Source organism: Lolium rigidum, chromosome 6 (assembly GCF_022539505.1).
Source record: "Lolium rigidum isolate FL_2022 chromosome 6, APGP_CSIRO_Lrig_0.1, whole genome shotgun sequence".
In the NCBI taxonomy this organism is placed as follows: Eukaryota; Viridiplantae; Streptophyta; class Magnoliopsida; order Poales; family Poaceae; genus Lolium; species Lolium rigidum.
This window is the reverse complement of record NC_061513.1, coordinates 186813301-186826894: the sequence shown is the minus strand read 5'-3', so window position 1 is coordinate 186826894 and position 13594 is coordinate 186813301. Positions and strand designations below refer to the sequence as shown.

Below are 13594 nucleotides of genomic sequence, written 5' to 3'. Positions count from 1 at the left end.
AAAATTGGGGTATCAAATATTTTTTCCGAAATTCTGGGTGGGCCACGGCCCCCTCGGCCCACCCGCTGCGTACGCCAATGCGTGGGCGCTGCCGCGGGTGTGCGTGTTGGTCTTCTGCCGAGGTACATGTATTGTTGTTGCGCGTTGCGCCGTGCCGCTAGTGCCCACGGGATAGGAGTCCAGGCAACCCTCGCTGATACGGGCGAGTAGGCCGCTCCTCCGCTGTGACTAGCGTGACACCGCTGGTGGTGGAATTAGTTGTTCCAGCGCGTCGGAGCGACTTTGGGATGCAGCCTTCACCCTTGCCTAGGATGCTTTTCGGTGGGCTATCGTGCTATTCGAGAACAAAGTGTGTGATAACGTGTTTGATGTGAAAGATCTAAGAATGAAACCTCTAATTTATTGATCAACAACCTGGGCATATATATAATCCGAACAGGCGCCAATGAGGCGGTAACTACAAGGTTCGCGTGGCTTTTGCCAAACAGTAACCACCTAGTTAGCTTAATACCTAATCTAATCCTATATCTAACAAAATGTAACATCCACTTATGCACCGCAACAAGCTATGTACGGCCGTCTACCACGCGCCTCGATCCCAAACTATGACGTAGCCTAGCGAGAACCGGCAGGTCCTTCTAACCGTATGTAGTCGTACATGACCCCGAAGAAGATGCTGAGTGCTCTCGTCTGCGTGATTTGGATGGCGTTGTCGCCTTGCCGGAGCAGGCTCCCCTGATTGGGAACTCGAAGCTCCACTGCGTGCCGTGGTCGCCATGCCGGGCGATCGCGTTGCCGTCGCCGAACGCCGGCGTCCCAAAGGTTCCCGCACCACGTCTCGCCGCTCCGTTCACCTGGACCTACAATCCAACACACCACCGATCAGCAGGTTGAAGATGAAACGGTGCACTCCATTATATTTTGATAGAGTATATTAATTGCTAGCTTGTGAGATTGATCAGCAGCTAGTAGTACCTGTAATCTGGACATGTGAGCGGCCGCAAGAGCAACGCGCAAGGTGTAGGTTCCGTCTGGCACCACATGATCGAGGTGAAACTGTATCTGCCGCGTTGTTGGTACAATGCTGTCGCCCACCTTTCTGCACAGCAGATCAATCAACCACGTTATTACCTATGTCGTGGGTAATTAACTTGGCATGGAGTTAATGGTAGTAATCAGTATATTGTTACCTTGTGACATGCGCGAAGAACCAGTCCTTGGAGTGATGGCTTTCGCCGACGGTGTAGACGGGATCGTCTGTCGGGTACAGCTCGGCGTACCTCTCCCATAGACCATATTGCCTGTACCTGTTTGCGACCAGTCCAATTAGCCGATGAGAACAAAAGCTAAATCTCCGATTTGCACGTAACGATGATGTCTGAATTAGGATTTAGGAGTAAGTACTAACTTGTCATTGTTGAGGAAGAGCTTGTTGGTGGGGTATTTGGGGTCGGTGTCGGGGATAAACATCTCCGCCGCGCTCCTATCAGGAACACCGATCTCCCACAGCGTCGGTCCGGATCTCGGAGGCTCGAACACAAGATCGCCAAGGTTGATTGCATGACCTGTTTGATAAGAAGAGATTATCGTTACCAAAACAGTCAGTTAGGCCTGTTCTATAAAAGATATCAAATCAAGTCAGCAAAACTATACTAACCGGGTGTGACCGTTACACGTGTGGTGTGTATGTAGTCTCCCAGAACTCCAGGGACCCACGCGTAGAGGTTGTAGTCTCCTGCCCGGACATTGTCGATGCTGAACTCGCCGGAAGTGTTGGACGCCCTGGTCCAGAACTGGTAGCCCTTGCTCTCCGTGGCCCAGGAGCCCGGCTGCCCAGGAGCGGCAAGGCCAACGTAAGCTGCCCGAGCAGGCATGTTCACGTGACTGTCTGTGACCAGTAATCTGCCGGTGACGGAGGCTCTTTCGCCGGCCTTGTGGAAATCAGGCGATTCCGGGAAGCTGTAGGGCCACTTGGCCGCCTCGGCTTCCGCCGCCGCCTTGGCGTCCTCCCAGAGCGCCCGCGGGTCACCCTTGGGCGGGTTGGAGTTGAGGTAGACGAAGACGGGCCCCATGACTTTCTTCCAGTACTCGCCGTCCTTGATGCGTGCCGCGATGTCGTCTCCGACGTAGTGTGATCCATGAAACACGCTGAGGCAGGTGGGTCCGACGTGGGAGGTGAGGTCCCTCTTGAGTGGCCCGCCGCTCTTGAACTCGTTGCTGGGGGTGACGAGCCAGAAGCCGATGGGGTTGGGGTGGCCGCTGCTGACCCAGCCGTGCACCCTGTTGTCCTTGCTGTCCAAGGTGTACTGGTACTTGTCGTCCACCTCCCCTTGAACTGCGGGTCCGAGGGGTCGACGAGCAGCACTGCCTCCCTGTAGGCGAGCGGCGAGCTGCGAGGCGCTTCCCTATCGCTGTCCCTGGGCATGTACCTCTGGATGCCGTCGGAGACGGCCATGTAGTTGAACCTCTCGGTGTTGAGCTTGAAGGCGATGCGGGCGAGGCTGATGTCTACGGCGGGCGTGTCCGCGGCGTGCTCCAGGATGGCGTAGGTGTAGAACCCGGAGCTGCCTTTGAGCACCACGAACCTCTTGTCGATGTTGAGCCGCACGCCGTTGCCGCGTGCGGGGTCGTAGGTGCTCCTGAAGGACAGCTCCACCTGCTCTTCGGTTTGGGTCACCACCCTAAACTCCGAGCCATCAAGCCTGCAATGAGATGAGTGAATTAGCTTTGTGTAGGTGTCAAAGATTATTAAGTTGATCCATGCAGTTATAAGTGAGCTACGTACGTGGTGGAGAGTCCTTGCTGAGCCCCGGGGATGTTCCAGACCATATCCCAGTAGCCGCCTGTGTTTTTGCCCCCTTGCCCTTGGAGTAGTGCAACAGGTTTCCTTCCCCGCCGTAGCGGACGCCGGTGATTCGCCCCGCAGGCCTCGACAAGGTCAGCTGCACCACGCCGTTGTCCACCATCACCTGCAGCAAGCCACACGTATTAGCTTATGATACTTAAATATTTTTCGTCACAATCAACATGCACAGAAACGTATTATTCGCACCTGTTTACGATCCACATGCAGCGTAACGCCGCCACCCAGCGCCGCCGCCGCCGGCACGGCGGCGACCTGTAGCACCAGCAGAGACACGGTAATCACCAACAGGATCAAACGCGTCGTCGTTGCCATCGTCAACTCCGCGAGTATATTTGCCGGCCTTCTTCGCCGTGGCGTTGGGCGAAATCGATCGAGCTGCGTGCGATACCGCCCGGGACGTCGATCTAGAGTCGATTCGATTGACTTGTTGCTCATAGGACGTACGTAGCTCACGGCTTCCAATATATGGAATACTGCCTCACGCACCGAGTCGGACCACTATTTCGCTACGTACTCCACACCGAAACCAACAGATATTTGCTTTGCGTGCGCCCGCCTAATTCTATGCTAATTCTACACAGTCTTCTACACAACCCGTCCAACTTCTACCGTCTCGTATGGAAATCGGACCCCTCTGGCTTGTGCATTAACGAGGGAGTGGATTTGTTCCACAACCTTTAATAGCTACTGTTGAAGTCTGAATTCCTGACACAGTTCAGTTTGAACACAATTTCCATGAAGCAAATTCTGTTGTATCGCATGAATTAGCTAGCCAGGCTAGCACGTACGGGGTCTGATCAACGTGGTTAGACAAACCCTCACATTTTACTGTACCTATACTTGCCAATGATGTAACATCCATTATGAATGAATAAAGAGGTATGATTATGTTAAAAAAAATCTGATTAAGGGCGCAGAGCGAAAAACATAGTCCAAGTAGTCGTACATAAACAAGCTGCTCCATGGCTTCTTCTGGTCGGCATCAATGGAAGCTAGCAGGAAAGGACAACGCATCGTCGCCTGGGACATGGTTTGCTTGCCAAAAGCATATGGCGGGCTTGGCGTCAAGAATTTGAGATTTCTAAACATGGCATTGCGAAGGAGATGGCGATGGATGGAGATGGAAGAAAATAAAAAACCGTGGAAGGGGCTGCAGTTTGCCATTCTGAAGTTGCAGAGGATGTGTTCAGAGCTGCGACGAAGTGCGAGCTAGGCAATGGAGAAAGGCTCAAATTCTGGGTGGATCAATGGATTCAAGGGCAATGTGTTGGGCAGATAGCGCCGCACCTGATCAAGCACGTGAAGCTGGCCAGCCTGAGAGTCAATGTAGCGCGATGTGGCCGAAGATAATTGGGTTCGCATGATCAAAGGAACTCCGTCGGTTCAGGTAATTGTCGAACACCTTGAGCTATGGGAGGTTGTGTATAGAGAGACAGTAGTGGACGGGGTGCCCGACTCTGTTGCATGGACACTCACAGTAAACTGGTTTACTCCGCCAAGTCTGCATATGCCATGTTCGTCTTGGGACGGACGGTGATGCCAGGGGCCAAGGAGCTATGGTCGGCGGGCGCACCCCTCAAATTGAAACTGCACATGTGGCTTGTCCTCAAGGACAGACTATGGACGACGGATAGGTTGGCGCAGCACCCAGCCCTTTGTGTGTTGTGCTGAGGAGGAGGAGACAGTGGAACACCTCAACCTACAGTGCTCTTTCTCCAGGGAGGTATGGTATCATTTGTTGCTGGACTATTCCATATAAGCCCTTTCAGCTCTCACACAGACGGCGATGAGATCTGAGATCTCCTCCAACGGCGATCGCCGGTGATCCGGTGTGATGCGGGCTGAGCCCGTGTGGGTTGCCCGATCTCACGAATTGACCCGGGTGAGTGTGATTGCGGAGGGGGATTCGCGGGGAAGTGGATGAACGTGAAGAACTCGACACAAACACACGCACACACACACAAATCGTTATCCTCGTTGGCCCGAACCACCAACCGATAGAATTGCAAGACAAAGACCAAAAGGTAGAATCTCTTGCAAAAGATCGACAAATCCAAATAGAATTCCCAAAGAGTAAAAGACCAACTAAGAATAGAGTTGCAAAGCAAGAGATTCTCAATTGATAGAATTACTAGAATGGAAAAAGATCCGGATAAGGAGGGATACAATAGATGGGTAATCTAAGGTGGGGGTTTCCCAAATCCACTAAGGGATAATAGAGGCATAAGACAATTCATCTAAACATCATCTCTCCCTCATGAAGGTGGGGGTAGGTTCCTATTTATAGGTAAGGGGCCGAAGGGGGAAGTTACAAGCCAAAGGGGCTGAGATCTGGCTTAGGTTCGACAGGGCGGAAGTTCCGGCTCCTGGGGGCGGAAGTTTCGGTCGGGCGGAAGTTCCGGCCATCAGGGGCGGAAGTTCCGACTGCAGCTCTTCAGTGCGAGCATCTTCGGTCTTGACAGTGTCTGGGCGGAAGTTCCGGCTGTGTCGGGCGGAAGTTCCGGCCTGGAGCGTCCAGCTCCTTTTTCTCCTTCTCTTCCATGCCTCCGTGACATCGGCTTTGCGTCCTCGGGTCTCCATGGCATCCTCTCTTCTCTCCGTACTTGTCGTCGAGTTCCTATCATCAAGATATGTCGGAGTATGAAGTAGTATATCGTTCCACATAGGCGATTGTAGACACGCGTAAAGGAGAAGATTCACCTTTGCGTGTCGTCTTGGCGATGAAGCATATGATGCGGTGAAGACCGAAGGTCGGGCTACATCATCTACCCCCACTTGAAAAAGAGTCGTCCTCGACGATAACTCGTCATGAACGTGTAGAGGAGGTAGATGACACCAACGCTTGAATGTTGCTTCACTTGTCAAGAGCCCTATCAATAGCACAAGAAAAGCCAAGCAACACTCAAAGCATAGCCAATGTTCCACGGGTTTAGCAATAGAGCGCAAGTAGAAGGAGGTCACCTTAGCATAATGTCGGTGTGCTCTCATTGAGAGATCTTGTGTAGTCGAAGTGTGGGGTTGAACCCATTCGTTGACGCTCATCCACAAGTCACCTGTACCTTCACACAACAAAGACCAAGCAAAGTATGTTTGTGCGTGATATTGGAGCACATCATCGATGACATGTCCTTTCATGTTCACAACACCGTTAGCACAACACAAATTTATCAAGAATAATGCATGTGCAAGGTCAATGTGTAAGAACTCCATATGAACATCTTCCAAATGTAGAAACACAAAAACTCCAAATTGTGAGACGACCATGGTGTCCATCTCATGTATAAACTCATGTGCATTATTGCACTCAAGGCATCGGAAAGAGAAATTGTTCAACATCCTTGAAGCAATAAGAGGAGAATTTGGCCAAAATACATAAGTGGAAGTGTCCAAAATATCATCAACATGTGTGCACACAAACCATTGGAAAGAGAAATTTGTCCTCATATTTGGTGCAACACACAACATATCTTCCAAAAAGTTCACCAAAACATTTGCACAATCGTGCGTGCCAACAAACCAAATGAAAGAGCAATTGGTCAACTTGTTTGAGGCAACACCAACGGTAAGAATCACGTCATCATGCTTGCAAAAGAACCACTAGAAAGAGAAATTGTTCGGCATGTTCAATGCAAAGCATGGGAAAGGTATTAGAGCCGGGTTCGATCTTGAACTTACTTGTATTATGCTCTCAAGAGCTCTCTTTGTCAACTCGTGCTCAATCGAGGTTGACATTGGCATTCTTGTACCTACACACACAATAGGCAAAGAAAAGAACGTGTGTGCATGGTATATGAACACATCATCCATCATGATGGTCCATTTCTTGTGCACATCACCATTAGCGTTAATCAAAGCATCATAATAGATATGGTGAGTATGCGGGGTAAACACATGAACATGCTCATCATGGATATAGGCAAAGTTTCCAAAGTTTGAGAGAGATATGGGGGCAATCTCATTTACAAGCATATTAACATTATGGCAAACCAAGCATTGGAAAGAGCAAATATTCAACATTTTGGTTGCACTAATGGGAGAGTATTGCAAGCATCTAGCACAAAACATGTTCAAGATTTTATCATTGTTGTCGACAAACCTATGGAAAGAGCAATTGTTTGGCAAGGTTGTCACAACACAAGCATTAGCATCATCATTATCGTCATCGCAAGCAACACATGGGAAAGAGAAATTGTTCGACAAGTTGCATGCAATGGGAGATATATTGAAACACTCATAGCATGGCATGATCATATTGTCACAAGCAAGTAATTCCACATGATCAACAATGTTATCAAGCAAAGAATCACATGGAGGAATGAACGAAGCATATGACATATCAATTGTATCATCATCATCATGCATGAACTCACAAATCATCATGTCCACTAGTGGGATCATGGCATCATCAACACCTATATAGGTACCTTTGTAGTCCGACTCATTTGAGGTAGGTGTTGTGGAAGAGGTAGGCTCCATGTGGCCTCCATGTTCATCTTCAATCAAGCATGGTGTGATAGCATCATCTTCATGCACCATGTACATCTTCTCCATGATCGGGAACTCGTCCTCCATGGAACCTATTGCAACATGAGAAAACACACTAAAGGTAGAGGTTAAGTTGTTAGAATGTGAAATGGCCTCCATGGACCTATCAACTACCTCTCTCAACTCACTCGGTGTATCACTCATGTCCTCCAAATGGAAGCACTCAAACTCACATATGGGGTGGGAGTCACTCAACTCACTATCACTCTCACTCAAGTGGGCTAAGTGGCTCTCATGCTCACATGGGATTGGTACCATCTCATCATTCAAGCATATAGGAGTAGGCTCGATTTTCTCATCTCCATGCGCCTCCATTGGTGAAGGGATCATCCCATGCTCACCATTCTCAACTCCATTCGCCTCCTTGGTTGAAGGGAAAATCCCATGCTCAACCTTCTCAACTCCATCGCCTCCCATGTTGACACCATTTGATGGCGCTATGGTTTTGTTGAGAGCTAGGCTCGAATCAACATCACTCTTGGCTTGGCCTTCTCGTGCTCCATCTTGAGGTGTGGACTTCATAGTCGTCCTCTTGGCCATTTCCTTGCACCATTCTTTGAACACGATGGTATCTTGAAGTGTCTTGTTGGCGAATTCGGCATCCAATTGGGCGAAGTAGAGCTTGTGGGCTTGTGGTGTGTTGCATTCCCATGTCATATGCTTGTTTGATGTGCACACATCACAATGGAGATTGGGGCATTCCCAAAGATGATTACCGTCTTGTGTGCAACGAAAGCATTGGGAGCTACGTGGTCATGGTGGACGAACCATTGTCATGTTGGCATAAAGATGGGTAGATCGTCCTTCATCTTGAAGTGTAGACTCCATGGTCTTCATCTTGGGGCTTGAGATTCTTGTAGGCGCCCTTGTGGTGGTGGCGGTAGGATAGGGAAGCACCATGAGATTTGGTTCCTCTTTCTTTGCACGTGGCACCATCTTGCTTGTCGGTGTAGCGCCTTGTCTCGCACCATTGGAGATATTCTCATGTGTAGGCGGTCTTGGAGATGCCATTGTGGTGGTGGCGCTAGGCTTTGTAGACACCATATGGTTGGTGTTGTTGATCTTTGTAGCCTTGGCCGCTTCATGTCGAGGCTCTCGTCTTCTTGTATCATCACCATGTCTTGAGGGGTGTCGTCGAAGATCCTTGGGAGGTGTTGGTCGGTGGCGAACATGAGGTGACTTGTGTCGGCGACGGTCATGTGGTGATGCATGTCGATGGTGGTCATGAGGTGGTGATGGTCGACGAAGATCATGAGGTGACGTGTGTCGATGACGATCCTCGGCATGCCTAGATGATGGTTCATGTGGCTTGGCACTTTGTTTGTGGCGCCTTCTTGAGCTCGGAGGAGAGTGTCGATGCCGATCATGGTGGGGGCGCTCTTGGTGTTCCATAGGATGAGCTCGATGTAGATGATCATGAGCATAAGCACTCTCATGGTTGCGCCGTCTTGAAGGTCCTCTATCTTCATATGTAGTTCCATTGGCCAAGATGGGGAACTTGTAGGCACCAGTCTTGTTCAAGGTGGGGTCAAAGCTAGGCTCCACCATGGTGTCGATGTCGTGCTCAAGGTAGTGCTCGGTGCGGTGCTCCATCATGGTGTCGTAGTCGTAGTCGAGGTAGTGCTCCACCATTTCGTCGTAATCGTAGTCGTGGTCGAGGTAGTGCTCCACCATGTCGTCTTAGTCGTAGTCGTAGTCGAGGTTGTGCTCCACCATGTCGTCGATGTTGTAGTCAAGCTCGGAGTGGTGGTCCTCCATGTTGTCCATGCTTGGCGAGCCATGGTCGGTGTAGAGATGCTCGATGTCGGTCATGTCGATGATGCTTGCGGAGCTATAGTCGGTGTCGGGCTCCACATGGTCCTCCATATCCGCGGTGCTTGCGGAGCTATCACCCTCATAGTACTCCATGTCGTCCTCCATAGGCTCATCCTCACTATACATGTTAGTCTCTAGGATTGGTGTATATATGGTGGAAAGAGAACTACCAAAAGGTCAAAACTGACAACAAAATCGAGAAAATGGTTCAACTTAGAGAATAACCGATATGTACTCACACACACTTAAAGCACGCGCAAAAGGCTAAGAACTCTATATGGTGGTAGGTGAGGAAGTGGATAGCAAACGAAAAGAACCAAAGAAAATGTCTATTGTCAAATGTGGGTAAGATCCAAAGTCAAATGTCAAAAGCGGTGATCTATGTCAAGGAAACACGGAAACACACACAAGGAAGAATAATGGGGTTAGCGCGACCAAGGAAGTGAGCAAGTAACAAGGATGGTCCTAACGAAGACTATTAGCTCGGTGTCGCGCCAACACAAGAGAGACCGTAGCTTGGTTGCATATGAAAGAAGCAACTAGATTTGCACAAATGCCACTCTTCTCTTTTCTCTCTTAGTGCGTACAAGCTTTGCACTCTTTTGTATCGGTGGACACACACTCTTTTTCTATTTCTATTTCTTTTTCTTTTTTTTCTTTTTTTTTCTTTTTTTTCACTTTTTTTCTATGCTTAGAAGCTTTCTTTTTCTCTATGTATATGTCACACTTTTTCTTCTTTTGTGTATCTTTCTCACCGAGCTTGCTTCGGAGCTTTGCTCAACATAACACACACACACACACCTTCTCACGGTCGTGACACTTGTGCAATGCTTCGCAACACTCAGAAAGCCACTCTCAATGGGATAGGTACACAAAGAAAGAAACGGGGCTACAAGGGGTGGGGCAAGTTAAACCTATTGATGTTAGGCGGTGTCAAGCACACGAACTTGCGTTGATCGAGGTGGTGTCGATGACGATGTCGAAGTTGCGCCGGAATACGGGGTGCCAAAGGTGTCGTCGCGGTGTTGGTGTAGGCGCGGAAGCGGGATAGACAACCAATGCACTCCACGATGAAGTTTGAACACAAAATTCAATGCCCGAAAAGTTGGGTCAAAACGAGCGATCGAAGTGGTCAAAATTTTGCAGTCAAATGGGCTCGGGAAAAGTGTTAAAATTGAAGTCAATATGGATGGTCAAAGTGATCAAAATTTGAGGTCAAACGGGCTCCGGAAAGTTGTCAAAAGTTGGGTCAAAGTTGGGGGTCAAAAGTTGCTGAAAGTTGGGTCAAAAGTGGTCCGGGCGGAAGTTCCGGCCTACTTCCGGCCAAGTTCCGGAAATGCGTGATGTCTACGTTCCCCCTCCTTTCCTGTAGACAGTGTTGGGCCTCCAAGAGCAGAGGTTTGTAGAACAGCAGCAAGTTTCCCTTAAGTGGATACCCAAGGTTTATCGAACTCAGGGAGGAAGAGGTCAAAGATATCCCTCTCATGCAACCCTGCAACCACAAAGCAAGAAGTCTCTTGTGTCCCCAACACACCTAATAGGTGCACTAGTTCGGCGAAGAGATATTGAAATACATGTGGTATAAATAAGTATGAGCAGTAGCAACGGTGCCAGAAAAGTGCTTGGCGTGTAGTTGATGGTGGTGGTATTGCGGCGATAGTAACGCAGTAGAAACAATAAACAAGCGAGTAGTAACTCAGCAGTAGTAACGCAGCAGATAGTAAACAAGCGGTAGTAACTCAGCGAGTATTTAGGAACAAGGCCTAGGGATTACACTTTCACTAGTGGACACTCTCAACATTGATCACATAACAGAATAGATAAATGCATACTCTACACTTTTGTTGGATGATGAACACATTGCGTAGGATTACACGAACCCTCAATGCCGGAGTTAACAAGCTCCACAATAATGCTCATGTTTAAGTAACCTTTAGTGTAAGATAGATCAACGAGACTAAACCAAGTACTAGCATAGCATGCACTACTTGTCACCTTCATGCATATGTAGGAGGAATAGATCACATCAATATTATCATAGCAATAGTTAACTCCATAATCTACAAGAGATCATGATCATAGCATAAACCAAGTACTAACACGGTGCACGCACTGTCACCTTTGCACACATGCAGGGAGGAATAAAACTACTTTAATAACACATCACTAGAGTAGCACATAGATAGTAGTGATACAAACATGCTTGCAATCATAAAGAGATATAAATAAGCACCTCACTATGCCATTCAATGAGTAAGTATTCTGTGAAATCTAGCCTAAGAGACCCACACGGTGCACACACTCGTCACCTTTACACACGTGGGACGAGGAGTCTCCGGAGATCACATAAGTAAAACTCACTTGACTAGCATAATGACATCTAGATTACAAGCATCATCATATGAATCTCAATCATGTAGGGCAGCTCATGAGATTATTGTATTGACACACATAGGAGAGAGATGAACCACATAGCTACCGGTACAGCCCCGAGCCTCGATGGAGAACTACTCCCTCCTCATGGGAGCAGCAGCGGTGATGAAGATGGCGGTGGAGATGGCAGCGGTGTCGATGGAGAAGCCTTCCAGGGGCACTTCCCCGCTCCGGCAGGGTGCCGAAACAGAGATCCTGTCCCCCAGATCTTGGCTTCGCGATGGCGGCGGCTCTGGAAGGTTTTCGTGGGTTTCGTCAATTGGTATCGGGTTTTCTGATCCAGGGGCTTTATATAGGCGAAGAGGCGGCGCGGGAGGGCCGACAGGGGGCCACACCACAGGGCGGCGCGGCCCCCTCTCGGCCGCGCCGGCCTAGGGTTTGGTGGCCCCGTGGCCCCCTCTCGACCTCTCCGGTGTGTTCCGGATGCTTCCGGGGATTCTAAGATCTTTGGCGTTGATTTCGTCCGATTCCGAGAATATTTCGTTACTAGGATTTCTGAAACCAAAAACAGCGGAAAACGAGAAGCTGGCACTTCGGCATCTTGTTAATAGGTTAGTTCCGAGAAAATGCACGAATATGACATAAAGTGTGCATATAACATGTAGATAACATCAATAATGTGGCATGGAACACAAGAAATTATCGATACGTTGGAGACGTATCAGCATCCCCAAGCTTAGTTCTGCTCGTCCCGAGCGGGTAAAACGATAACAAAGATAATTTACTGGAGTGACATGCCATCATAATCTTGATCATACTATTTGTAAAGCATATGTAGTGAATGCAGCGATCAAAACAATGTATATGACATGGGTAAACAACTGAATCATAAAGCAAAGACTTTTCATGAATAGCACTTCAAGACAAGCATCAATAAGTCTTGCATAAGAGTTAACTCATAAAGCAATAATTCAAAGTAAAGGTATTAAAGCAACACAAAGGAAGATGAAGTTTCAGCGGTTGCTTTCAACTTATAACATGTATATCTCATGGATAATTGTCAATGCAAAGCAATATAACAAATGCAATATGCAAATATGTAAGAATCAATGCACAGTTCACACAAATGTTTGCTTCTTGAGGTGGAGAGAAATAGGTGAACTGACTCAACATAAAAGTAAAAGAATGGTCCTTCAAAGAGGAAAGCATCGATTGCTATATTTGTGCTAGAGCTTTGATTTTGAAAACATATAGAGAGCATAAAAATAAAGTTTTGAGAGGTGTATGTTGTTGTCAACGAATGGTAGTGGGTACTCTAACCCCCTTGCCAGACAAACCTTCAAAGAGCGGCTCCCATTTTATTTTATTTTTGGATGGCACTCCTTCCAACCTTTCTTTCACAAACCATGGCTAACCGAATCCTCGGGTGCCCGCCAACAATCTCATACCATGAAGGAGTACCTTTTTATTTTAGTTTTATTATGATGACACTCCTCCCATCCTTTGCTTACACAAGCCATGGCTAACCGAATCCTTCGGGTGCCGTCCAACAATCACATACCATGGAGGAGTGTCTATTTTTAGTTTGTTAATTTGGGACCGGGAATCCCATTGCCAGCTCTTTTTGCAAAATTATTGGATAAGCGGATGAAGCCACTAGTCCATTGGTGAAAGTTGCCCAACAAGATTGAAAGATAAACACCACATACTTCCTCATGAGCTATAAAACATTAACACAAATAAGAGGTAATAAATTTTGAATTGTTTAAAGGTAGCACTCAAGCAATTTACTTTGGAATGGCGGGAATTACCATGTAGTAGGTAGGTGTGGTGGACACAAATGGCATAGTGGTTGGCTCAAGTATTTTGGATGCATGAGAAGTATTCCCTCTCGATACAAGGCTTAGGCTAGCAAGGTTGTTTGAAGCAAACACAAGGATGAACTAGTACAGCAAAACTCACATAAAAGACATATTACAAGTATTATAAGACTAT

General features: G+C 48.0%; 1 pseudogene; it reads right to left on the bottom strand.

Moving 5' to 3' along the window:
* Positions 1-615: 615 nt before the first annotated feature.
* On the bottom strand, positions 616-3178 carry LOC124663635 (annotated as a pseudogene).
* Between the last annotated feature and the right edge of the window lie 10416 nt (positions 3179-13594).